The sequence below is a fragment of the Anastrepha ludens genome, chromosome 4, assembly GCF_028408465.1.
Source record: "Anastrepha ludens isolate Willacy chromosome 4, idAnaLude1.1, whole genome shotgun sequence".
NCBI lineage: Eukaryota > Metazoa > Arthropoda > Insecta > Diptera > Tephritidae > Anastrepha > Anastrepha ludens.
The window spans coordinates 11,856,510-11,884,320 of record NC_071500.1 but is presented as its reverse complement, the minus strand read 5'-3'; positions in this window follow the sequence as shown (position 1 = coordinate 11,884,320).

Genomic DNA, 27,811 nt, shown 5'->3' with positions numbered 1-27,811 from the left:
GGACAATTGTAATTGCAACTATTGCAATGGTTTTTCAATTGTTTCATTTCCCATAGCTGGTCCGTTGGGAGGAATAATGTTTAATTAAAGATTTGTAATTTGCGATAATGCCAAATAGTTTTCGTTGACAATTCACTGGGCATAATTATGTTTATGTTGGGTTGACGGCAGTATGGCTGAGGATATCAATGGGACACAGATGAGAATACTTAGTTTTGTGTACGAATGTGTAGGTATTTGTGCAGAAAGGTTAATAACCCGCTTACCACTTTCCAAATCGCGCCGATACTTAAGTAAACTTTTTATTTGTTTGAGTGACATATGGAAATCTGTGATAGAGCAATTTTTTACTAGTAAATACTTTAGCCCTGACTCCTAAAGACCACGCAAAGTACCTTGGAGTAATTTTGGGGAGCAAAGAAAAAGACCAGCAACGCACTACCACGTATATACCTATGAAGTGAGACTCTCAGCTATTATTCCATAGATGTCGCTAGGAGTATTTTTAAACCTTCCCAAATGTCTTCTTTTTTTCGTCTGTCATCTGTCAACAATATTCGGTTCATTGTTTGCTACGTTTCATACAGCAATGCATTTTTGTCGCTCTTAAAAATCTCAAACTTCGTGCCTTCAAACTACGATTTGCCTAAATCGTTGATTTTCTGTTATCAATTGAAGAAGAACGCTTCTCCCGGTGCAAAAGGAAGTATTTTTTGCATCGAATCGTTACGGGTGATGAAAAATGGGTGTGTTTATCCAATCCTAAGCGTAACTGATCGTATGGTCCGCCCGGCCACAAACCAAAAACAACGGCCAAACCAAATCGCTTCGGCCGCAAAGCAATGATGTGTGTTGTTCTGGGATCAGCGTGGTATGATTTGGTACGAGCTATTAAAACCAGGTGAAATAGTTGACGGTGCACGCTTCCAACGACAATTGGCCGATTTGAAGAGCGCTATACACCGAAAACGCCCAGAATATGCCGATCCGCGTCACAAAGTAATTTTTCTTGATGACAATGCACCGCCACATCGAACAAGAGTGACCCGTAAATTGGTGGAGACGTACGATTGGGAACCGCTGGTGCATGCGGCTTACTCACCGGACTTGGCGTCTTCCGATTATCATTTGTTTGCATCGATTGGCCACGCACTTTCCGAGCAGCGCTTCAATTCTCACGAAGAAGCCAAAAAATGGCTCGATGATTGGTTTGCGCCCAAAGACGGCCAATTTTTTTGGCGCGGCATCCACAAATAGCCTGAGAGATGGGAAAAATGTGTCGCTAGCGATGGCAATTATTTTGAAGATTAAATTTGTTACCATTTTTTGTTAATAAACGTTTGAAATCGAAAGAAAAATTCTCATTTCATAGGTATGCACCTGGTATATGCATGTAAAAGAATGCTGGGAGTTACATGAGATCTGTCTCCTTCAATAATATATTATATTACTCTATGGTGTTCTAGTGTGATGGACTGCATTGAGAAAAACGACACACAAAACACCAATGGAAAGTATTCAACGTCTTGATGCACTTTGCACGACAGGGGCAATTAAAACCACTCCTACGGCAGCACTTGAAAGAATACTCAACTTATCATCGATTGACATTGCGGCAGAAGGTCTAGCAGCTAGATCTGCCGCAAGACTTAACGCAACGGGTGAATTTACTTGTAAAATATTCGAACCAGTTATCGGACCAACGCGAACTAAATATATGGCTCCGAAATAAAATTGGGCGAACAACAATAGAAGAAGAGGGGTGGAAAAGAGGTATGAAACCTAACCCCAATACACTTAATATCTTTACTATAAGGCTGCAGAAATAGCACTAGCAAGGACATCGAGCAACTCCAATTAAAGGCAATAAACTCATATGAAAACGTTCTTAGGACCAGGAAAGCCATAGAGAGACTAGCCGCAGACAGACGATTACACATCTATTGGGTACCCGGTACATAAAGGGCATTGTAGGAAACGAAATTGTAGATGAGATTACCAAACGCGGTGTACAATGACATCGCTGCGGACATGAAATTACGGATAGACAGGAGGTGGAATAATCTAGCCACGGAGGAGGCTATGAACCCTTCTGAAAGCCATTTTTGCAATATTTCACTCCGCATACTCAGGTAACAGAGATTCAAAGCCCCAGCCGTTGCTCGCGTTTAGCGATTAGTACAGCCGCTCCTTACGTGGAGAACAGACGCTGACCAGAGAGCCGCTCAATATGAGTCAGACGCTTCTAGAATTTTTGGGTTGCCTGTTTTGATCCGCGAGTGGTATTTTATTTCCCACCTACCCTGCATATCTGCTGAGCGTTCCCCTATCCGGCATCTGGGGACACGTCCGATGGGAGACAGGCAGCTCCACACAGAACCTAACCTAACCTAACCTAACCTAACCTAACCTAATCTAACCTAACCTAACCTAACCTAATCTAACCTAGCCTAACCCAACCTAAATACTTCAGCCTTAGCCTACCACATAAAGTTGCGAGTGTCATAGAAAAATCCTCTCATTCAACAAGTGCTGCTACCGTACAATAATTTCATCGCGAAATTTCACTTCCGAAAACGGGTCTTTGCTTGCTTCTAGCGATTTGGAAATCATTTCTGTCAGATGCCGGCACATGCCACTTGTACCCCAACAGCCTGCTAAGTGTTTTTCTCTTTCTGAGAAGTTGACGGCAATCAGGTGCAAGCGAAGTTACCCCTTCCAAATGTTATCCTGCGCATGTCTCTGGTACCGTTCGACAGCATTTAGCATACTTTCAGGACTGTAAAACTATAATCAATATCCTATTTGAGGCGCTATGCGATACCACTGATTCTATTTTACTGGCTTATACAGGGTCCGGCAATCGAAGTGTAACCAATTAAAAAGGCCATAAGTTTAGTTTGAAAAATTACTTTTATTCTGTGGAAGTAATAAAAAATTAATAATTAATTTACTTTTGCTCGATATGACCACATTTTACCTTAACTATGGCCTTGATACTGTCCAGAAATGAGTTGCAAGCTGCCCGAATGCGACTTGCAGATTTTTTGGCCCACTCGCGGATAACGGCTTCTTTCAGCGCCTCGAGACTGGTGAATCTTTTAGTTCGGACTTTGCTCTCCAAAATGGCACAAAGAATATAATCCGTCGGATTCGCATCTGGTGGATTTGAGAACCATTGTGTGGTCGTTATGACGTTCGAAACGTTGTTTTTTAGTCATTCTTGGTTCACTCGAGCTTTGTGAGACTATGCCGAGTCCTGTTGAAACGTCCATGGTCTGCCACCGTAATATTTGTCTGCACATTGTAATATTTCGCATTTACCTTGACGCCAGGCTCGATGAAAACGATTGGAGAGCGCCCATCTGCGGCTACAGCGACCCAAACCATTACCTGTGGCGGGTGCTGTCTCGTTTTGACAGGTTCCGAATTGCCCAATTTAAAATTTTTCTCATCAGAAAACACAATGTTCTGAAATTGACCGCTTTCGGCCAAGCGAAGGCATTCTTTCGCTCTCTTAAGTCTGACTTGTTGATGCTTTGGTGTGAGATCATCTCTCCTCATCCTCTCTTCTCTTGATTGGCGTGATAACCCAGTCTAAAAAGCTCGCTAGTCGTTTCTTTTTCCTGCTAACCGGGACCAGTTGGACACAACAAGTGAGGCCTAGTGCTTGCCCACCTCATATTTCCAACGCAAAGAAGACTTTTCTCTTCCTCTGCTACACACCAGCTTGAACCGTATCCAATACTCTCAGAGCCGAAGCGTTTGTTTCTATTCGAATGCCAACGGAGCCTCTGTACCTTTATACGCTGCTTTAAGTCTATGCCGCTGTTAAGCTCATGCAGGAATCTTGCTCCTGAACACTCGCATGTTGCCATCGTCCAAGCTGCTGCGTCATCCACCTACAATAGAACGGGCATGTTGAGAGACTTTTGTATTAGTCATTACTTATTTTGATTATTTCCAGGTGTTTATTTCTAAGCTGATTATTACTTAATACATTGAATGACGAAGCATCTGCAATATGTAATGGAAAGTTCGGTATTCTAGTTAATGATTTGGACTTCCGCCGTGTTGCTGCAAAGCTGGTCCCAAAGGCCCCGAATTGCATGCAAAAAAGGGGCCGCATTGATATCGGCAAAGGCATGATTTCTAAGATCAAATCCGTCTCAACAAGCATCAAACTCATCATTACTACTGACAAGGCATGGGTTTATGAGCGCGACGTGCAAACCAGACTTCAGGCGAGTGAGTGGAGAGCTCTGAATGAACCGAGACTAAAAAACAACGTCAATGGTACACCAGAATGAAACGGTACACCGCAACTTTTTGCCAGAAAGTCAGGCAGTTAATAAGGAACATATTTATATTGTGCTGTGGCCAAAAGGTTTTCGAAATAACGCATTAAGAAATGGATCTACATCTCTTCTGCACTTGCTTGAGAAATAATTCCACTGCAACAACAGTCACTGGGATGTCAATGACCGGGTAGGAGTTCTCTGAGACCAATTCAGTCGACCCCTTCCTGGCAAGCTCATTTCATTTCCTTCTATGTTCCTTTGTTCTGGAACCCAAATCAGAGAAATGTTACCTGCACAACCAAGAGATTTAATCTCCTCCCTACGAGAGTTTACTAGTTTGGTTCTGAACCATGGCTTCGGCTGAGCCTTGATCACGGCTTGACCATCGGACCACGTTCCCTAAGCATTTGCATGCCTGCGGGATCGCAAACACTTCTGCCTGAAAAACACTAACAGTACTCGGCAATTTTAAGGATATAAATAAACCACTGCTCCGACTCCCGATTTCCCCTCGTTCCAATCCTGCCTACTTGGAAATATTGCGTATAAAGAGATCTGTACGAAGTTCATAGAGATCCGGTGTTAACTGGCTAAAAATGCTACCATGACCCTCGAGAGATTTCCCCCAGAGGTTAACCTCCATGAATCTGATTGCACTTTGAGTTCGCGTATATCATTTTCAAAGTATCAGCCAGGACAGCGGATTTCATTTTTCTTTTTCTATTAGTTTGGTATCTAAATGGTTTGTTAATAGATTTTGAGATTCTAGTGGCCAAAAGCAAAAGCAAACTGCATTGCTATTGTTGTTTTGCTCAACAGCTACTACCTGTTCAATGTGCCAGGCCATTCATTTACATTAAAAGTTTAGAGTATTTTAAACCCTTGGAAATATCGATAATGAAAAGCAAGACCGAAATCGATCCAAAGTAACTGCCCTGGCAAACTCCTGAGGAAACGTAAATATTGAACACAACATTTTTTCAATACATCAGAGCGTGAGAAAATCACTACTACGAGTACATTTTTTTCTCACTCCATATTTCCCATGGCAAGTGTCTAACAACCAATCAAGCCTCTACCCGCCATATTTGGTTATCAAAATATACACAATAAATGCAGCCGGCACGCACAATAATGGGTGCTTAATAATACAAAATGTTTTAATTACCACCATGGCGGTACCAAATGTGGTCGTTGTAATGGTTGTCAATTGCCCAAACGGGCGAATGATTGGTCGAATTTGGCCACGGAAGGTGCGAGTGCCAAAAATCGTCAATCTAAACGACAAGCGCGTGCCGAGCGGACGAATAGCGCCAAGTGGCTCGCAATCCATATGGGCACTTGCAAAATTGCCCGAGTCTCTGTAGTTAAAACGGCTTAAGTAAATACACGGAGAGCACTTGATTGAGTGTATGCATGTATGCATAAGTAGTTTAGAGTTTCTGCGGCCACGCACGGCTGTCTCCATTTTGTCAGTCATTAGCGAACGTTAATTAGTTTATAAAGCCGGCGCGGCGCGATCGTGCAGCCGTGATTTTACTTCATCGCATTTGGCATTCGGATATACTGGTAAACATGACTTTCAGACAATTTTATGGGTAATATACACACACCACCATCGATAATGAAGCCAGACACAGCGTTTTGTTGGTGTACCCAAATATGGTAGTGCTTCAATTCACCACAGCGCTGGAAATCACCAAATTAATATAGTGGCGTGAAATTATAGCCAGCTACTTAAATACTACAATAAATACTTAATGAATGCATGCATGTGTGTGTATGTATGTATGTATGTATGTATGCACATATACGAGTTTATATTTATAAATGGGATAGCCTAAATTGTTTTTAATGTTGCACGTTACACGCGCGTCTGAGATTCATTGCGGTAATGCTAATGATTGTATAATTTGTTTTATTATTGGTAGACTAATAGAGTTATTTTAATCGCTGATAATCCAAAACACAATCGAAAAAAATTAAATTCCAAAAAAATGTGTGGGAAGAAATTAGAAATTCAACAAAGTGTCAAAAAGCAGCAAGTGTTGTTCATGGCGATCACGCCAGCAGTGGAGTGTTAGCGCTCAGCTGGTGGCATTTGTGAGACTAGCGGAGCTCTTTTGGGAAGTGTGTCCAATTAATTAATTAAATTTTGTAAATGACGTTAAACTTGTTTTGGATAGGCATCAATTTTTTCAACTGGACGATGGACAATGTGTAGCGCTACCGGTATTTGTGTTGCTGTATTTCAAATTTCGAAAGCGTTAAAATTAATGGTTTAATGTGAGTTAGCAGATTTGAAATGATGGGATTATAAAGTGAAATGATGGAGTTATAAAGCTGAATGGAATTATAATGCTGAATGAGTAAGAGACATACAGTACTGAACTCATACTTTGGATATGTTTCTGTAAAAAAAACCGACACTTTTTTTAATAAAATTGTTTATTGACGGCTAAGTTAAGATGGCTTAGGCGGTATTTGGCGTAAAAGAACGCTAAAAACATATGGAACATAAAGGACCTTTCAAAAGGCGTGCCAGTACATGGTTTTAAAATTGTGTTTTGTATAAGTTGGAACACCATGGATTAGAGGAAATCTCTTAAAGTTCTTCGCCAGTTTCTTAAAAGTTAGGAGACTACTAGTGATAATTGGACCCATTGCGTCTAAAGTCATAGTCAATACATGGTCTGGTATACCGCAAGGAACTCATTGCGGATCATTGCTGTTTACTATTTTTATAAATGATTTACCTAAACATTTTATGGGGTTATATACAGTTAGAATTTTCAAAAAATCGCCTTTTTTCTTAATTTACATATATTTAAGGCCGCCGTAGCCGAATGGGTTGGTGCGTGACTACCATTCGGAAATCACAGAGAGAGCGTTGGTTCGAATCTCGGTGAAACACCAAAATTAAGAAAAAAATGTTTCTAATAGCGGTCGCCCCTCGGTAGGCAATGGCAAACCTCCGAGTGTATTTCTGCCAGCTCCTCATAAAAATCATTTGCCGTTCGGAGTAAGCTTAAAACTGTAAGCCCCTCCTTTTGAGGAAAACATGAAGATTCGCACCACAAATAGGAGGACACCCGCTTACATTTTTTTTATGAAACTATGAGCTGAAATAATTTTACCGAAATTCTTAGTTTTATTCGTTTTGATAAAAAAAACTGAGCTCAGCCAACATTTGAAAACAGACAATTCCGCACAAAATAACATAACATAACATAACATAACATAACATAACATAACATAACATAACATAACATAACATAACATAACATAACATAACATAACATAACATAACATAACATAACATAACATAACATAACATAACATAACATAACATAACATAACATGCAGTTCAAGCAAGGTAACGCCGCATGAGCAAGATAACGACGCATTTTTTGGTGCGTGCAGCAGCTACATCGAATTATAATACGTTATCACGTCAAAAACTCCCGATTTTTAGAGTGTCAAATTCAAAACCGCGCCATTTTCTTAACTTTTTTTATTCTAGTACGGGACATAGCTACAGTCATAGTGATTAATACAATAATTTTTTTGGTTTTCGTGTTTCAGATAAATAGAAGAGCCAAAATGGACAACAGTCCAGGAAAAATTTTTCGGGAAGGTCAACTTCAGCGCCATTTTTTTATTTTATTTTTAATATTGACGACCGTCCGCGTGAAGGAAGGTCAAAACGAAGACGCTGAATTGGAGGCATTTCTCAAAGAGGATCCGTGTCAAACGCAAGAAGAGCTTGCTTCAGTATTAAGAGTTACCCGCCAATTCATTTCCAAACGATTGCATGCTTTACGAATGATTCAGAAACAGGGGACGCTCGGCCTCACGTTGCCAAACCCGTTAAAACCTATCTGGAAACACTGAAATGGGAAATCCTACCGCACCCGCCAGATTCTCCAGATATTTCATCGTCCGATTATCACCTATTCCGATCGATGGCACATGGTCTAGCTGACCAGCAGTTCCATTCATATGAAGACATCCAAAAATGGCTTGATCCGTGGATAGCCTCAAAAGATGAACAGTTTTACCGCGACGGTATACGAGATCTACCAGAAAGATGGAAAAAAAAGTAGCCAGTGATGGGCAATACTTTCAATGATTCACTTGTAACCATTTTTGCAGAATAAAGTTGTATTTGCATCATAAAAACAGCGAGCACTTAGTTGCACACCTAATACATGAGCTTGATGTTCTTTGAATACGAGCCAATCTGCTCATAGTAATATTTTTATCAAATACCGCCCGCCATACTAACATTCCGTGTAGTACAGCGTCCGGTTTTTTAACGTAAGTACCTTCCGGCGACGTTCTGATACCACGGTTCGCAAAAACACAACGTATGAAATGAATGCATTGATCAGGGCCCCAAAAACGCTAAAAGTATTTACGGTACCAAATGGCAGTGTCAAATAGGCACGCTAACCTCCTTGGTGGGGTTCGAGCCCTATCTAAACCGCTGCCATACCATGGATCCGCCACTCGGTTGCAATATAACTCCATATCGAACCAAAATGGCCCCACCCCCAGTTAGGTTTTAAATCACAACCACCACGATACTCCCTGAGGGGCTGTTTTTAAGAACAGGTCGTAGCCAGCTTCGAAGGCCTCTGTTCCCCGTGGTACCACATTTAAGTCTCCGGTCAGACTTCGTAGCCAAGTCTACTTACTACCAGTTGAGTGACTGCTGGCCATACCCCAAATCTCACAACAGCACATACAAACTACAGCTAATCAAGCGAATGCCTAAAAATTCCTTCGCCATCTGAATACTTCAGGCGCCTACCAACCTAACAATTCAACATTCCGACGGCTGGAGACTACACCGTCCATCAGTCCAACTAATTCCCACACCGGCAAGATTCACAATGTCTGAGTACATCGGTCATTCATAGAGGACATGCACCCAGTCCTCTCATGGCGACCCACAAACATATTACTTACTTACAGACAGCCGCTTCTTAATCAAAAACGCATTAAGCAGCACACGCCCTGTAAGGAGGCGACTCAGGCTAAGGGAAAATCCAAAATCCGAATGTACTCATATGTCACACGGTCTTTGAGACTATTGTCCCGACGGTCTTGTCACTTACTCATTCTCACAGGCATTCAGGAACCTTTTACAATCCGAAACCCGCATTTCCACATCACCGTCGGACAGCCATGCATCCTGCTCCGTATTGAGTAACGAGTAAAATCGGTACTACCACTGCTGTACCAGTGTACTACTTTCGGAGATAAACCCCAATTTAACCCTGAGGTTTTTTTATATTATTAACAAGCGGATTTACGCCGTTCTCTTTCTGTGTTTGTTCATTTGTTATAGCCAGAAAATGAAACTATTTATTAAGATCGAGGCCTCTCGTAAATAGTATCCGCAACCAAATATTTAGATAAGGAACTATTTGCATTTGGTGGTCTTTGGAGGTGTGCCGACGAGGTCGCGGCGGCCATTTGGCGGCAATATTTTGTTCTATACGTAATTGAGTCATACCAATATTATCATAATAAACAGAAATGACAATAATTTCCAAAAAAAGTTGTATTTTATTCAAAATCAACAACGGCCCTTGAAACTTAACCACTCTTTACAATCGAAAAGTCTAAAACTCCCTAACCTAGCGACTGACATAACTAAAATTTTTATTCCAAAAAGTGAAATTCGCGTAATTGCATCAATTCACTAAAGCACAACTGTCACTTGAATTATTAATTTATTCCATTAAAGCCACCACTACGAACTTATACCTCTCACCAACTAGCCAACGTACCAACGATTTATGCCAATTAAGCTAATGATTACACTCAAAGTGTCTAATTTTTCGCAAAGAGGCGCAAATGACTCAACAAATGCCGTTGGCACGAACAAACGTAGGTTTCGCTTAACAGTAAGAGTGTAATAAACGATACAAAACGGCAACCAAACTGCTATAGTTAGATAAATATATTTATTGACGCCCAAACAAAGTCAACTTCCACGAATGTGTGGCCAAAAGAAAAAAAAATATTGAAAAATCGAAGAGACAGCAGGAAAACTGGTTAGCTGGCAAGAGCACAGTGATTGCAGCGACAACATCATCTGGTGGTTGGTTGGGAATGTGGATTTGTATTAGTTTTTGGCTGCCAATGTGACTGGCGATGACGAGCAAGTGACAAGCATTTCAGCATTTCAGCATTTTTTTCAGCATTTTCCGCAGACGAATAAATAAATGTACTACACACACATGCACGTGTGTATGTTTGTATACCAATACAAATACACACATAGGCCGTTTCAGTTGTGATTGACGAATCGTGCTGCGGGCAACCCACTGCTGCTCGCTTTAATTTAGATTTTCCAAACGATTTTTCCGCTCTTGGCGATAGACTGACACAAAGTTAAAAGCAAACGCTGATAGAGTCAGCTAGATAGGCAGACAGATGGATCGACAGAAAGACAGACAGACAGACAGACAGACGGACTGACTGACAGTCAAGCTATGCTGTGTCATGCGCCCGCGAACAAACAGGCGTCCAAGGAGACATGCAGGCGACTGCTCGCAGAAGTACACCACCATCGAACGATCTGGTGGCAGTCAGTCATTTGGTCTGGCCATAATCAATGACAGCTTCTTGATTATCGTTATAACAACAGCAACAATAAAGGCAAAGGAAGTATGGCAAGGAGTCGTCAAGTAAACATCTACCAGGCAATCTTAGCTTATTGATTTCCAGCGCCCAACTCTACTTAAATCAATTGAATGCAATGAATTCGCAGCAAGCTCAACTGCACTAGACGGAACTGAACAACTGAACTCAACTACTGTTAACTGATGGCAGCTTGTCTGATAAAGTCAAGCCGGCAGCGACAGTGCCTAGCGATATATGAAAAATATTGATTGCCTGCCACTGCAGTAACTACTTGAAAATAACTGTTTCAAAATGACTAGGACAACAGCACGAAGAATTATGGGTATTTGCAAGTGAGCTTTCTGGAGTAAAAAATCTAATCCGAAGGTTGGGAAGACATGGGGATGCCAAATATAGACACCAATTTTGATTAACTCGCTGGAGGAACTCGGTGGAATAACTTTAGTAATGTTGCCTCAATTCAAGTTGGTTTAACCACAAAGCATTTTGACTTTATATACCTCCACAAATAAAAGTCCAAAGGTGTGATATCACACGATTTTGGTAGCCAATCTCCTGGCCCGAGACGAGAGGTGAACTGCTCACCGAAACGACTACGAAGTAAATCCATTGTTACACGGGCTCTATGGCAAGAAGCGCCGTATTTTTGGAACCTAATGTTATGTAGATGATGGGCCTTAAATTCTGGCACCTCAACGTCGTTTATTATGGCACAATAGCATTCACCATTTACTGTTATATTGGTGTCAGCCTCGTCTTTCAAGAAATATGGGCGGATGATTCCTCCAACTTCATACGGCTTTCCAGAATGACGTTGAGCAACACAACCAGCTCCGTCAATGTAGGAAATAACCTCTCCGAGCCATTCAGTACCGTTCGAGATTTCAGACAAGGCGATCCACTGTCATGCTACCTCTTCAACTTCGTGATGGAATGGTTGCTCCGAAAAGCAGGTGTTCATCGTAAGGGCACTATTTTCTACAAATGTGTCCAACTCCTTGCGTATGCCGATGACATTGACATTATCGGCCGCTATAAGCGAGATGTCACCGCTGCGTTTTCTGCTATTGAAAAGGAATCATCATCATCATTATTTGAAGAATGGTAACACTCAGCTGTCATCTGATTTGACAGAAAATTAGTTTTATTCTTCAGCTGAACGAAAATGGTTGTGTATACGCTCAAAGAACGCTGGGAAATATTGCGAAATTACTTAGAAAATCATGGTAATGTTGCAGAATGTGTACGAAAATTACGTACGGCAAAGGGAAGAAGAAAAGCACCGAATGAAGCGTATGTGCGTTACTTTGCAAAAAAAGTAAGAGAAACTAAGAAATTTGACGCCGTTGGATTATTATCTTTGAGGTGCCATCAAAGACCAGTGTTATGCCAACAAACCAGCAACAATTGATGCACTGAAGACCAACATACGCGATGTCATAGCTGAAATACAGCCGCATACAATCGAAAATGTGTTGAACGATATCAGCCTGGAGATCAAACGGAGAATCACTCTTGCTAATAAGTGTTACTATGAGCTAAGTAAGCAATTGAGTAGTCGAGCCCTCTCTCGCATGACCAAACTGACACTGTACAAGACGCTCATCATACCCGTATTGCTTTATGGCGCAGAGGCATGGGTAGTGTCACAAAGCGATGCAGCCGCTCTTGGGGTGTTCGAGAGAACAGTTCGTCGTAAGATCTTCGGTCCTGTGCGCGTTGGCGAAGACTACCGTTCAAGAATGAACCACGAGCTGTATGAGCTCTACGTCGACATTGACGTAGTTCAACGCATCGCCATCCAAGGCCTGCGTTGGCTAGGGCATGTCGTGCGTATGGATGAAGAAGCTCCAGCAAAGAAGGTGTTCGAGGGCGAAGTTCAAGGGAGCTGACGCAGAGAAAAACCATTGCTTCGGTGGAAAGACCTGGTGGAGGAAACCCTATGCTTGCTTGGTGTACAGAATTGGAGAAGGCGCGCGCGGAGCAGAGGAGCCTGAAGAGAGCTAGTGAGGTCGGCCGTAACTCGGTAACGGGTTGTTATGGCCACCTAAGTAAGTAAGTAAGATTCCTCCAGCTCATAGGCCCATACGTTTGCTTTCAATGGATGTAATAGGTGGTCTTGAATGGCTTCAACCCAAATACGGCAATTTGGCTTATTTACATAACCGTTAAGCCAAAAATGGGCCTCATCGCTGCGCACCATAAGTTGACCTGAGCGCGCAATGAACACTTTTCACAGAGCGTCGATTTTCGTAGTACAATTCTACAATTTGTAAACATTGTTGAGACACGCAAGTCTTTCCATGATGAAATGTCAATGAATACTGAAAAAAATTATATATTTAGTTTCCTAGTAGACACGCGTGATGTGTGAAAAGGCACTATTGGAAAAAGTAGCTCCATCTGTTCACCCTTTATTTTCATTCTGAGTTAGAATCATTGCGCCTCAAAGTGCTTGTCGTAGTTGGCAATATTCTTAGCTGTCAAGTAGGTTTCTCCGAATCACGATAGTGATGATAAAGCATTAAAGGTTATTGGAATTTTTGGTTACATCTTTGGCTTAATTTTACTATTCTAAATGCTCGTAACTCAATAGACCTCAATTTTTATGTACTTCAAGTGTGTCCTCTGTAAAATATACCACAAATCGTTGCCACTTATAAACATGTAAGCATATATTTTTTAGCAGTAATTTATTACCCATCATGACTTTACTCTTTCATTCATCTACTATTGCCTCTTCATAATTTCTTTCCTTTGCTCATAAAATATCCATATAGCTCAGTATATGTACGTGTGTCTATATACATATGTGTGTGTAGTAGGGTGGAGTGATTTTTTTTTGTTTTTGTTTTTTAAATCACTTTGAAAATACATGCAAAATATTATATGCCTCGATATGCCTAAATTTTTAGAGGTGTGCTCTTTAACAGACCGTTATTTGGTTCTGAGCGAATTTGTCAAAATCAGCTGATAGGTTGACGTCACTTGAGATGTGTTTATAAGAAGAGATTGTCTTAGTGATATATGAAAAAAATTGGCACAATGTCACTTCGTTGCCATTCGATCAACGACTGAGCAGAATTGGGTTGCGAATCTCCCTTGTGACGTGGCAGCCGAAGTTCACTTCACATTATTTTCTTTTTTCCATAGCAGCATTAATTTTTTGCGTTGCCTGATTATGTAGCCTGATATAAGCTAAACAAGGGAAATAATTGCCAACCTGTATCAATATTTAAAAAGTGGTGCAAAATTAATCAGCCAATCATGTTTGTGAATAACTTTTGTACTAAATAAATAAAAGATTCTGAGTGATGGAAATCTTTATTTTACTCCTTTACGCGCTCCACTGCTTGTCCGTTTGTATACTGTAGTTGTCAAGTTCACAAGTATCGAATATGACTGGCATACGTCGCCATTTACAAAAAATAATAAATCTTCCGATAGAGTGATTAATTTTGCGCCACCTTTTATTTAGAATGATAAATATAATATAATACGCGAAGATATTTTTTTTCCCCGCGCGTTCGATTTTCAAATATGCCAAATGAATGAAACAAACTCGACGAACGAGTCGAGAATGAATGCGATGGAGTACTAGTACTGAGATTTCGTATAATCTTTGAAGACGAACCACGTCAAGGGCGTATAAAAACAGCAACAACTCCAGAAATCGTAGCAGAAGTGCAGGATGTCGTATGAGAAAATCGTCGAGTGCTGAAAAGGATATAGTAGAAGCTCTGGGCATCTCATTGGGCAGTGTAAGCAATATTTTGACTGAGGTATTGGGTTTCAGGCGGCCGCCGTAGCCGAATGGGTTGGTGCGCGACTACCATTCGGAATTCACAGAAAGAACGTCGGTTCGAATCTCGGTGAAAACACCAAAATTAAAAAACATTTTTCTAATAGCGGTCGCCCCTCGGCAGGCAAACCTCCGAGTGTATTTCTGCCACGAAAAAGCTCCTCATAAAAAATATCTGCCGTTCGGAGTCGGCTTGAAACTGTAGGTCCCTCCATTTGTTTAACAACATCAAGGCGCACACCACAAATAGGAGGAGGAGCTCGGCCAAACACCCAAAAAGGGTGTACGCGCCTATTATATATATATTATATATATTATATACAGTAGAAGCCCGATAAGTACAATTGGAAAATTTCAGCAATGATTGCACTTAGCGAAAAATGTACTTTTGCGAATTTCTCCTGTGGATTGAGGAATACCTAGGGAAAAATATTTTATCATCTGTGTCTGCTTCACCCACATAGTTTTCGACCATCTCATTTAACCGTTGTAATCCTCCAACAAGAAGGGGGTCGTCAATTTCGATATCCAATGGCATATCGTCTGGATTAGATTCAATAATCGCGTCAACTGTTGGGCTTGTACCCAATACGCTTTTCCAGCATTTACCGATCGTTTCAGGGAGCAATTTCCCCCAAGCTTGGCTCAACATGATCACGGCGGTTTTCAAATCAATTTTCTTCAATAGTTCTTTTAATGAAGAATCTTTTTCACTAATTATGGTTTCCATTAGTAATGTTTTGTATTGAATTTTTGTCAAGTTAATAACACCTTGATCCATTGGCTATAAAATCGCTGTGCAATTGGCCGGAAAATACATCACTTCGATCTCACCACAAACTAATTCTTCTTCGGGCGGATGAGATGGGGCTTGATCCACCAAGAGTAATGCTTTGGGTGGAACATCATTTTCTTTGGCGAACTTTTTCACTTCTTCGACAAAATTATCAAAGAACCACTTTTTTGAAAATATCCCGCGTCATCCAAGCAGTCTTGTTGCTAGCATAATTCACCGGTAGACGAAAACTTTTGAAACAACGCGGATTCATAGATTTGCCGATCCTTAATGGTTTTATTTTGAGGCTGCCATCACCATTTGCACACCAAAGAACACTGATTCGATCTTTTGAAACTTTGTTGCCTGGAGCACTCTTTTCATCTTTCGAAACGTAGGTTTTATTTGGCAAAAGTTTCTAAAAGAGCCCCGTTTCATCAGCATTATATATTTGTGATGTTACATATCCTTTTTCAGCGATTTTCGCCGTCAATTGTTCCTTAAATGGCTCAATGGCTTCTGGATCACAAGATAATGATTCACCAGTCACAGTCAAATAGCGAAGTCCGAAGCGTTTCTTGAATCGCGAAAACCATCCATCACTTGCATTCAATTGTTCTCCATCCTTTTTTATTTCATCAAATATTTTTAATGCTTTGCTTTTCAATATCAAGCTAGAAACAAGAGCATTTCGTCGCCGCTGATTCATGAAAAACTGGTACAAACGCTTCTCGAGCTCTGGATGATTGCCAAACCGCAAAGTTTTGCGTTTATTTCCAAGTGAAAATGAATTGTATGCATTTTCTTTTAATGAACGGGATGGTTTTTTTATTCGGCAAATCGTTGCGCAATCAACTTTGTATTCGAATGCAAGATCTCGTTGTTTAACGCCTTTTTCAATTTTTTGGAGAATCTCATCTCTTTCTTTCAATGTAAGAAAATGTAGATTCTTTTTCACTTTTCCCATGATTTTATTTGATGAAAGCAAAAAAAAAATTATTCAAACTCCGAACGATTGTTTTACTCTCAAGAACCAGCTTGAAACTAACGCGTGTTGAATGTCAATTTTACAACAATTTTACAGTTATTTGTAAAAATCAAAAATCACAAAGCGTGAGAACAGTGTTTTTGGTCGCAATAATTCCGAGAACCATAACTGTGCATAGCTATAAAGCTGTGTCTTCGCGCGTGATGAACGCAAATACATTGCCGTATTAAGTAAAAAATTTCTTGGAATAAGAATTCTTTTGCGCCCGAAAATTGCAATTTTTTATTGCTCTTTTCGAGTTTTCTATGGACTCAAAATCGCATTGTACTTTCCGCGAAATTGCAGTTATCGGTATTGCACTTATCGGGCTTCTACTGTATTGGGTTTCAGAGAGATGTGTGCACAATGGGTGCCGCGTTCGTTAACAATGAACCAAAAACACATCCGTAAGCGACTTAATCAGCCACATTTAGAGCGTTTTCGAACGGATAAAGTGGATTTTGTGCGTCGTTTCATTACTATGGCTGAGACTTGGGGCTATCACCATGATCTAAACTCTAAACAAGAGGGTACAGAGTGGTGTAAGCGTCGTTCTTCGGCTCCGACACGAGTTCGCGTCCAGAAATCGGGGTATCGGCCAAGAAGGGGTTAGCATCAATTTTTTCGGATACGAAAAATATTTTTTTTGTGGATTATTTGCAAGCTGTTAAAACAATAAATTCTGATTATTATTGTAACCTTTTAGACTACCGGGAGGAAAAAATTCATGAAGAAATACTCAGTTTGCTAAAGAAAAAATTTCGTTTTCATCACAGGTCACAAGAGCGTTCTGGCAAGGGCTAAAATCCATGAATTAAGGTTCAAATTGTTGGAACAGCCACCGTATTCCCCCAAATTTGGCCCCTAGCAGCTTCTAACTTTTCCCAGACCTAAAAAAAATGCATGCGTGGCAACTCTTCCAGATGCTCTCTTTAAAATTGTCTTCTTTCTTATCGAGCCGCAAAACTTATTGAACAGCCTAGTACGAAGTTTATTAGTACCAGTGTAAAATTTCGTTTATCTTTTTCGGATTTGATTAGGCTCAGGCAACTCAAAACGTTATCCTAAGTAGATCATATTTTGTGATTTTCGTTAACTCTTATAAAGGCAACTTTTCATTACTATGAAATTACAAAACTAAATATATTATAGGCCCCTTTTTTTCGCCAGGACTTAGCAAATGGCGAATGGATGAAGCAAATGAACTTATGTCGGCAACGCAGGAAGAGAGCTGCCCTAAATTACATGTGATGGTAAGGCAGTGCGGCCTAATTCGCTAGCGGGGAATCTTACTCGATAACTTTGTTTGTTTGTTTTCGCATGCAAACTTTTCGTCAAGTTAATCGAGCATAGAGATAGCAAGCGGAGAATGGCGCAGAGAAGAGGTCTTATATAAAAAATTTCCATGGACTATCGCTTCACCCTAATGCACTTCGATATGTACACACGTCGCTTTGTGCGCGCATATCTGCTCTTCATGTATGTAAATATTTTGATAAGCGCCAAACTATGTCTATAATTGAATTGAATTAAAAGTCATCAACATTGGAGACAGCGTGTCTCTGTCTGGCTGGAACCAACTGCTGCCTGCACTTATTCTCGTAGATATTGAATTATGTGTCATAATTTTTGAACAGATGCAGGGCAAAGCAAACCATTCTATTTCCTACACTATTTATTTTCTAAGCTACGGCGGCCGCTAGAGTCGAATGGGCTTGTGTGTGACTACCATTCGGTAGAGCCAGTGTTCAAAACCCCACTAAATGCATGCAAGAGCAAATTATGAAAATGTTTTTTTTTCCAATTGCATACAATTCTGTGTTTTCTGGATTATCGATAATTATTATGACGAATGTAAACAGAAACACCAAAGTAAAAACTAATTAAAAAGGACGCCAGCAAGGAAAAAAAAGGTTTGTAGACATAATTCTAATGAGCTTTTGTTAGATATTATTAACTATGCATTCATATTACAGAAAAAAGCGTGCGTACATAGATATTTGGGTCTTGGGCTTTTTGCAGCCTCAGTAGACATCGTTTACGTATTTCCTTCAACTGCACAATTAAATTAACTATCGCTTCTCTGTGCCTTTATCGTTAATAATTATATAGAAAAAAATATTCCACCAAACCAATTTCTATGAACAACGTTCCTTTAAAAACAGTCTTCACAGATATCTCGTTGAAGCAAAACTAATAATAGGACTATGAATAAGTTCGTGCGGTTTTTTTTCGAAATTTGAAACTTTATTGACGTAAAATGATTACAAATTTAATATTCAAAATATTGTCCATCGCTTACTACTACTTTTTCCCATCTTTCTGGCAATTCACGGATTCCCTTTGTGAAAAATTCGGTCGGTTTTGCCGCAATCCACGAATCGATCCATTTTTTGACTTCATCGTAATTACGGAAGTGCTGGTCAGCCAGGCCATGTTGCATCGATCGGAAGAGATAGTAATCGGATGGCGCAAGGTCTGGACTATACGGCGGGTGGGGTAGGACATCCCATTTGAGCGTTTCTAAGTATGTTTTGACCACTTGTGCAACATGTGGCCGAGCATTGTCATGTTGCAAAATAACTTTGTCGTGTCTATCGGCGTATTGCGGCCGTTTTTCTCGCAGTGCTCGGCTCAAACGCATCAATTGTCGTCGGTAGACATCCCCCGTAATCGTTTCATTCGGTTTCAGTAGCTCATAATACACAACACCCAGCTGGTCCCACCAGATACACAGCATAACCTTCAGGCCATGAATATTCTGCGCCGACGTCGATGTTGAAGCATGGCCAGGGTATCCATACGTTGCCCGACGTTTTGGATTGTCGTAATGGACCCACTTTTCATCGCCAGTCACAATTCGATGCAAAAAACCCTTTCTTTTGTGCCGTTGAAGCAGTTGTTCGCATGCCATAAAACGGCGTTCAACGTCTCTTGGCTTCAATTCATACGGCACCCAATGGCCTACCTTTCGGATCATTCCCATGGCTTTTAAACGTTTGGAAATGGTTGATTGATCAACTCCCAAAGTTTTTGCAACCTCTTCTTGCGTTTGAGCCGGATCTTGATCGAGCAATTCCTCCAATTCGGTATCCATGAACTTTGGCGGCGCACCCTCGCGTTCTTCGTCTTCCAAGCCAAAATCACCACTTTTAAAGCGTGCAAACCACTTCTGGCACGTTCGCTCAGATAGAGCATGCTCACCATAAACTTCCACCAAGATACGATGACTTTCGGCTGCTTTTTTCTTCATATTAAAATAATGAAGAAGAATTCCCCGCAAAAACACATTATTTGGCACGAAATTCGACATTTTCAAGTGTGGTAAAAATATTGTTGTTTACGCTTCAAATAAAAAACTTATACTGACGTTTGTGCCTTACGACAGTAGCTCTCCAATGAATGTTTGGAAATGTGGATCGATGGAATAATAATCAAGTTACGCCATCTGTTGTAAAACCGCACGAACTTATTCATAGTCCTATTAGAAAAACGCCAGGCGAGAAAACATTGGCACCAAATCAGACACCCTGGAGCCAAGAAAAAAATCCGAACTCGCTTACACAAGAACTCTCTAAAATGAACGTAACTCTCAACTATAAAACTATCTCAGTAACCTCGATGCCTCCTCTTTCTCAGATTGCACTCTTTAGAAAGCAGGAAAAAAGTTCAAAAGGTCAGCCATAACCATTAAAATAAAAAATAACAAATGAGATAAAAAAAGCTCAATCATCAAGCCCATATAATAGCGAACCCTCGCTTAGTACTGCTCAAAAAGCTAAAGAGCTCATCCATCAGATGGACCCACCCATAAAAAAATTTCAAAAAACGAAGTGCGAGAAGCAATAAAACAGCTTAAAACAGAGAAAGCCATCGAATTTGGTCTCATTACTGGAGAAGTACTCAAGCAACTCTCAGCAGAAGGAATATCGTGCCTCACGCATATATACAATGCCTCAATATTAACTGGTTTTGTTTCTCCCCAGTGGAATCTTATCGACCCATCAGCTTGTTGCCTATTACCTCAAAAGTCTTGGAGTCATTGTTTCTCAAAAGAATGATGCCCATAATTGAAGACCGAAAATGAATCCCAAATCACAAATTCGGCTTCAGAAAAACGCATGGTACCATCGAGCAAGTACAAAAACTCGTAAATAATATTCTCAAAGCATTTCAACTCGACATATTTCAAGCATTCGATCATGTCTGCCTGTAAAATATTTTATTTTATTTGTTTTTTATTTTTAAAAGCTTACATGATAATAAAATTATAAGTAAACTAAGTAAACGCAGCGCTAGCAGCAGAGGTTTTCGGCTGGCTGGTGATGTATGTTGAATCAGATACGACGGAGTAAGTCGGTGTCCTTCAGAAATTTGTAAATATTTTTGATGTTTTCTTCAGTGGTTTCTTGTAGAAGTAGAAGAGGATCTGTGTTGCTGAAGTGGTGATGCCTTTGAGAAGCAAGTTCTGGACAGGATACCAGTAGATGATGTACACTGACTGTTGCTTGGCAGAAGGGGCAGGTGTTGGATGTATTACCCTGTAATAGGTGTATGCTAGTAATTATGGTGTGCCCAATACGGAATCGTGTATATGGGGTAATGTGGTTGGTGGGTACCGATGATGGATAGGCAGGTTTTGAACGCTTGGGGCTAATGTTGGAATAATGGTGTTTAGAATACGACCATTCACGAAGTAACTTAGTTTGCCTCTATTCATGAATAAGTCGGTGTATGTCGCTAGGTAGGATGACTTTTGATGGGACTGTTGGTGTAATGGACATGTCTTTGGCAATTGTATCTGCCAGTGTGTTACCCTGGATGCCGGAGTGCCAAGGTATCCACATAATTTTGATGCTACTCCGATGGGTTATTAGTATGCTTTTGATACTGTCGATTATTTTGCTTGATTTTTTGTGGTTTTTAATGGCTTGGAAGCAGGACAAACTGCCGGAGCAAGTTATATGTTTACCCTTACTTTTAGTGCAGTATTGAACGGCTTGTAATATGGCGGTTGCTTCAGCGGTGAAAATAGAGCAGAATGAAAATAGAAGGCGATACGCGATAACTTCCTGATTTTTCTTTACCAATGCGTCAGAAGTGTGGGATCCTTTTGACCCGTCGGTAAAAACCAATTGGCACCCGTTAAATTTATAGTCTGCGATAGATTCGGAGAATTTGGCCCTGTAAACGGCGTTTGGAGTATTATCTTTCCGTAAATTAAGTAGGTCGTTGATAAAAGATTTTTTGCTAACCGCCCACGGTGCGTGATTAGTGTACCGCAGAGTGTGTAGTTTAGAAAGGTCCGATTCGGCAAGAATAAAATAAAAGCTACTGTACCCACAAATTTGTATATCTTTTTCAAATCCTACCTAAAAAGTCGGCAGTTTTTTTGCAAAATAAAATAAAGAACAATATCAGCTCTGCGAAAGTTCTGCTGGGTACACCAAGGCAGTATTATCGGTCCCATCTTATACTTGGTTTACACTCACAATCGACCAGTTGCTGAGGAAACTATCGTCGGTACTTTCGCAGATGACACCGCTTTACTCCCAATTGACTCCCTCCCTGATGTGACTTCTCTTAAACTCCAAGAAGAATTTGATGGAATAACTCAATGTATCAAAGACTGGAAAATAAAATCAAATGAGACAAAATCTATTCAAGTTACCTTTAACTCAAGCGAAATACTTGCCCACCCGTTAAACTCAATAACGCAATCATACCCCAAAGAAATGTTACAAAATATCTAGGAAATACTCCAAAGATTCCAAACGAAAACTCTCAGAATGATCGTAAATGCATCACAATATATCACAAATAACCAAATTCACCGTGATCTCAAAGTTCCCACAGTATCTGAAGAAATCAAAAAGCGTGCATCATCACGCAAACCACCTGCGTACCTGCTAAGGATTCTCCAGAGCTATCTGAGTGAGCGCGAACTGCTGTACGACACACCAGATGGCCAGAAAACAAAATCGATACCGTCTGGCGCAGCTCAAGGATCTATTCTCGGTCCCGATCTCTGGAATCTGAGCTATGATGAGATATTGAGCATAGAAATCCCAGAAGATACATACCTAATGGGATACGCGGACGATATAGCGGCGATCATACCAGCTCGGGACACTGAGAACGCTAGCAGGAAGCTGAACCAAGTCATGAATTGAATAAAAGTAATTTTCCAAACTAAATTTATGGCATTTTTAATTGGTTACACTTCGAGTGCCGGACTCTGTAAATATTGATAAATGTTATAATACAGATCGCAATAAATAAATGAATAATAAGCAAAAAAACTGCCATATGTGAACGGGTAGATTTATTTTTGTGGATTTATTGCTAATTACTGCATGTGGGAACGTATTTTTAGCCGATCTATGAATAGGAAGTCAGCTTTATTGGATATTTCTTGCTTTAATTTTTGAAAACCGCCCTCTGAGCTGGTACCGTCTTCGGCAAAGTTGGCCTCTCACATAATTATTAGTTGTTGCCCATGCTGACTAACCACTGTTGGGCAGTGTAATTGATAATTAAAAATAATCCGAAATATTTTCTATATACGAAATAATGATTTTAAAAATCCCGAACCAACGACAAGTGTATTTTAATGAGGTGGCATAATTTTATAAAAAATAGCAAGCGATGTTGAAAGCCACAACGCTGGCGCTTTTAATAATTCACCAATATTTATTTATATTAAATTTAAATTCCAATGCTGAGCACTCAAAACAATTAGCGAAAACGTCGCGATTGTCAAGTTGATGTACGAGTATTAAAGCCATGCAAAATGCATTAACATTCATACGTACGTATGCACACAAATACACTTACAACAATAGAGAGCTAACACGAAACTGTAGTAGTTGTCACGTACACTTCCTTGTTGCACAAGATCACCCACACAAACGAACAGACATACACACACACATACACAGCTCATACATATGTAATTATAAATGCATTTTATTACATACAGAAGTGTTGCTGCGATTTCCTAGAATGAAATGCAGAAGCCGTCGAGCGTGTCAGTGACAAATGTCAGTTGTTATTGAACCATTGAACGCCTCCAACAAGCACTGTTGCATTGTCTCAACAACGCTAATTTTCCAACACGATCACCTGACTGACTGACTGAGTGACTGATTGAGTGAGTATAGCTACAAACTTAGGCATGTACATGCATACACACATACATATGCATACGCTAAGCGCGTTGAAGCAACGTGCTAGTGTCAACAGGTGAATAATTGCTGTGCGCAGAGTTACCCATGCGGTAGAAAAATTGCAGGGATGTTCAATTAAATTAACAGCAGAGCGAAAAGCGAATTATCAGAAGAATTTTACTTACTAAGATATAACGGTGGAGAAATAAGATAAACCAACGGAGAATCTCTCTTGCCAACAAAAGCTACTTTGGACTAGGTAGGCAATTGAATAGTAAAGTCCTCTCTCGACGAACAAAACTAACACTCCACAAGGCTCTCATCATGCCCATCCCAACGTATGGCGCAAAAGCTTGGCTGATCCCTACAGCCGATGAAGCGACGCTTGGAGTGTTTGAGAGAAAGATTCTGCGGAAGATTTTTGGACAGCTGTATGAGCTTTACGACGACATAGACAATAGCGATCCAGCGGCTTCGTTGGCTGGGACATGTCGTCCGAATGGAAACAATCTGAAAGTATTCGATGTAGTTCCAGCTGGTGTTATTAAGGGAAGAAGAAGGCCTCCTCTGCGTTGGAACGATCAGGTGAAATGGACTTTGCTTCACTAGGTGCTTCCAATTAGCGCCGGTTAGCACGAGAAAGAAACGACTGGCGCGAAAGACATGATTTTCAAGGCTGAATCGGACTCAATATTCATCATTGCCGGAGACGAGAAACTACTTTATGAGAACGAGACGCAATCCAGACATCAAGCGAGTGAATGGAGAGCTCCGAAAGAACTAAACAGAAAGACCAAAAACGTCGTTTTCAGTCAAAAAAGAAAGCGATTCTCGCGGTTTTTATGGATTACAACAGTATTGTACACCACGATTTTTTTACAGAAGATCTGATAGTTAATAAGGATTATTATTTGGGCGTTCTGCGACGTTTGCGTGAAGCGATTCGCCAAAAAACAAAAGAAGTTGGGAAAACAACTTGTGGATTTTGCAATATAATAACGCACCGTCGCATAGTTTCATCATTATCCGTGAGTTTATGACAAAAAACGAAACGAATACCATCCAACAGCCATCGAATTCAACATATCTGGCTCCTTGTGGTTTTTCTGCTTGCTCGTGTCAACAAAACCACTACGGTTAACGTATTTTAACAGGCGAAAGGAAGTAATGGAAAATTCGAAGGCGGCTCTGAAGCCTATACCGAAAATAGAGTTTCAGAACTGTTTCGAGAGTTGGACCAAACGCTGTTATAAGTGCGTTGCAGCCTATGGGGAGTATTTTCAAGGCGATAATATCAATTTTGAGAAAAAACTTGTATTTTGAATTTTCTAAATATATTCCGTGAACTTTGGGATCAAGTTTATATAATTGGCGCTCACACCCTTTTTGAGTGTTTGTCCGAGCTCCTCCTTCTATTTATGACTCGCGGCTTGATGTTGTTCCACAAACGGAGGGACCTACAATTTTCAACCGACTCTGAAAGGCAGATGTTTTTTTTTGTTTTTTTTTGTTGAGGAGCTTTTTCATGGAAGAAATACACACAGAGGTTCGCCATTGCCTACCGAGAGGCGACCGCTATTAAATTGTTTTCTATCATTTGATGATTCATGCTCAGAGATTCGAACCTGCGCACTTCCGAATGGTAGTCAAGCACCAACAATTCGGCATGCGGCCGCATTTAGTCACACACAAATTAACTTTTTTATTTTAAGTGATGCAGAAAAAAGCCACAAATGCTCACAAATAAAGACCTCATTTAAAAAAAATTGAGTAAACGTAAATAAAATTGTATTGAATTCTACCAAACTTTTTTCAGTGGCATCCCTAGCATGCCGCACTCACATACACACAAATCGACACACTTTGATATTTGTGCGCCAAGAATGAAAATTAATAATACAAAAATAAATAATATAAAATAATGAACACTTATCGTATGTGATGTGAAAATTAATAAATATACAATAATAAATTTGAAGAAAAATTAAAAAGAAATCACCAGCTAGCAACTGCCAGCTGTCAGCTCAGTCTTTTGCAAGTGATAGGAAAACGTCAAACGCATAGTTGTGCTATTGAAATATCCGAGTCGGTTAAGTAGTCACCGACACACAACTAAGTTCGTTCATTAGAGCGGGTAATTTTTTTTTCAACTTTGTGCCTCGCAGTTTTGAATTCTATAAGAAATTCTGAGAAAAAAATCCAATAGAGCATTGCTCGAAGTCATTTTCGAGCCCCACACATTTTAAAAGAAACTATCTTTGAAGTTTAATATTTACTTAAGTACTATAAAATCAATTGTTTTATAATACAAACTTATTTTTCAGTAGTCGGGAAGCCGAAAACTGAAGAAGATCCCCAGATGTTCGGAATATACACCTCCGCTCACCCTATTCTCGAGCTTTGAGCCATCTTTGTATACGTGGATTGACTCACCCTGTCTTAGAGCATCCCATTCCCATTCTTTTCTTGAGAGCAGGAGGGTCGTGAACATTGTAATGACAATTGTTGTCCCAGTCTGGTAAGCTCGTAGCTTTCCGTGGCCATAGCCAGTGTTTGACCACTTACTTGAGGTGTTCAACCTTATTGGCGCACTGTGAGCGATATTTTTTGCCTACAGCTCAACTGGAAGAAGGTTTAATGTGGCACACAAAGCGTTCGATTGAAAGGTTGGCATTGCATTGGTTATGAGAACAGATGTGGGTCCTTAATGCTTACCAACAATTTTAATGTTCGTACCCTTCTCTAGGGCATTCCATCATACTACAATACGAAAATAGAGAATTTACCTAACTACTGCTGTGTAAATTCAATGTATTATTTTGAGTTCCAACCGCCACATTTTTTCCCAATTAGTCCCCTGCAGTAGTCCCCTCTATTTGCAATCAGGTCTCACCCCTCAATTTAGCTTCCTATCTAATATAAGGCCTAACTATTTAGCTCTTTCTATATATTACTCTAAGTGGTTTTCAAGCTAGCGATATTTCTTTAAGAGCTGGTGATTTATGTCTCCTACTTAACAGTATCAGACGCATTTTTTCCGTATTTCACCTCTAGTCCTTGACTTCTACACCTAAGTGATTGTCTGTTGAGAGATCTTTTTTAGCAGGAGTTTATCCGAATTTGCTATTACAATATCATCGACGTGCGCAATTACCTTTGCTCAAATTTCTTCAGTTTCAATTTTAAGGAAGTGATTAATACATTTTAATGCAGTCCTTTTACATACATCTCTAACCAGCGCACACTATCAGCTGACTGTCTCTATTGGCTAATTTGGTGAACTTTTTACAACTGCAAGTAACTGAATACCCAAATTATCTGCGGTCACAAAAATAGTATCTAACATAAAATCTCAAATCTAGTGATTTGTGACTGAAATAGCTTACTGAATAGCATTGTAATGTGGAGTATACACGGTCCAACCGTTGTATCAACAAGTTGGGCAATGAGTTGATTGCGTTGTCCAACTTTATTATTCTCATATTAGTGGTGTTTAACATTTCGCAAAATGCAGGAATAAAGAGACATTTGTTCAATAATAATACAGCGTACTCTCTCTTAAGCGCACACTTAAGGGACAGAACAATTTGTCTGCTCATGAGAAAAGTTTAAAAAAGTTAAAAATACGTTATGCTGGGTTGGTGCGTGACTACCAAAATGATGAAAAAGTTGTTTCTAATAGCGGTCGCCCCTCGTCAGGCATTGGCAAACCTCCGAGTGTATTTCTGCCATGAAAAAGCTCCTCATAAAAAATTTCTGCCGTTCGGTGTCTTATTTTCGATCGGATGTTTATTTCATTATAAAGAGGAAGGTATGCCGTTAATAGCCGAAAATAACATCAGGCAAATGACCACCACGGCTACGCTTACAGGACAATAACCTCTTCATGAAATTTTCCATAACCGAATTGCAAAGTGGTTGCCCTATGTCGTCGATAGCCCCACGAATTCCATCTTTGAGGTCTTCAACCGATCCTGGGCTGTTGGCGTAGACCGTCTCTTTCACGTGGCCCCAAAGAAAAAAGCCACAAGGTGTTAAACCACAAGATTTCGGTGGCCAATTGTGATCACCTCTTCG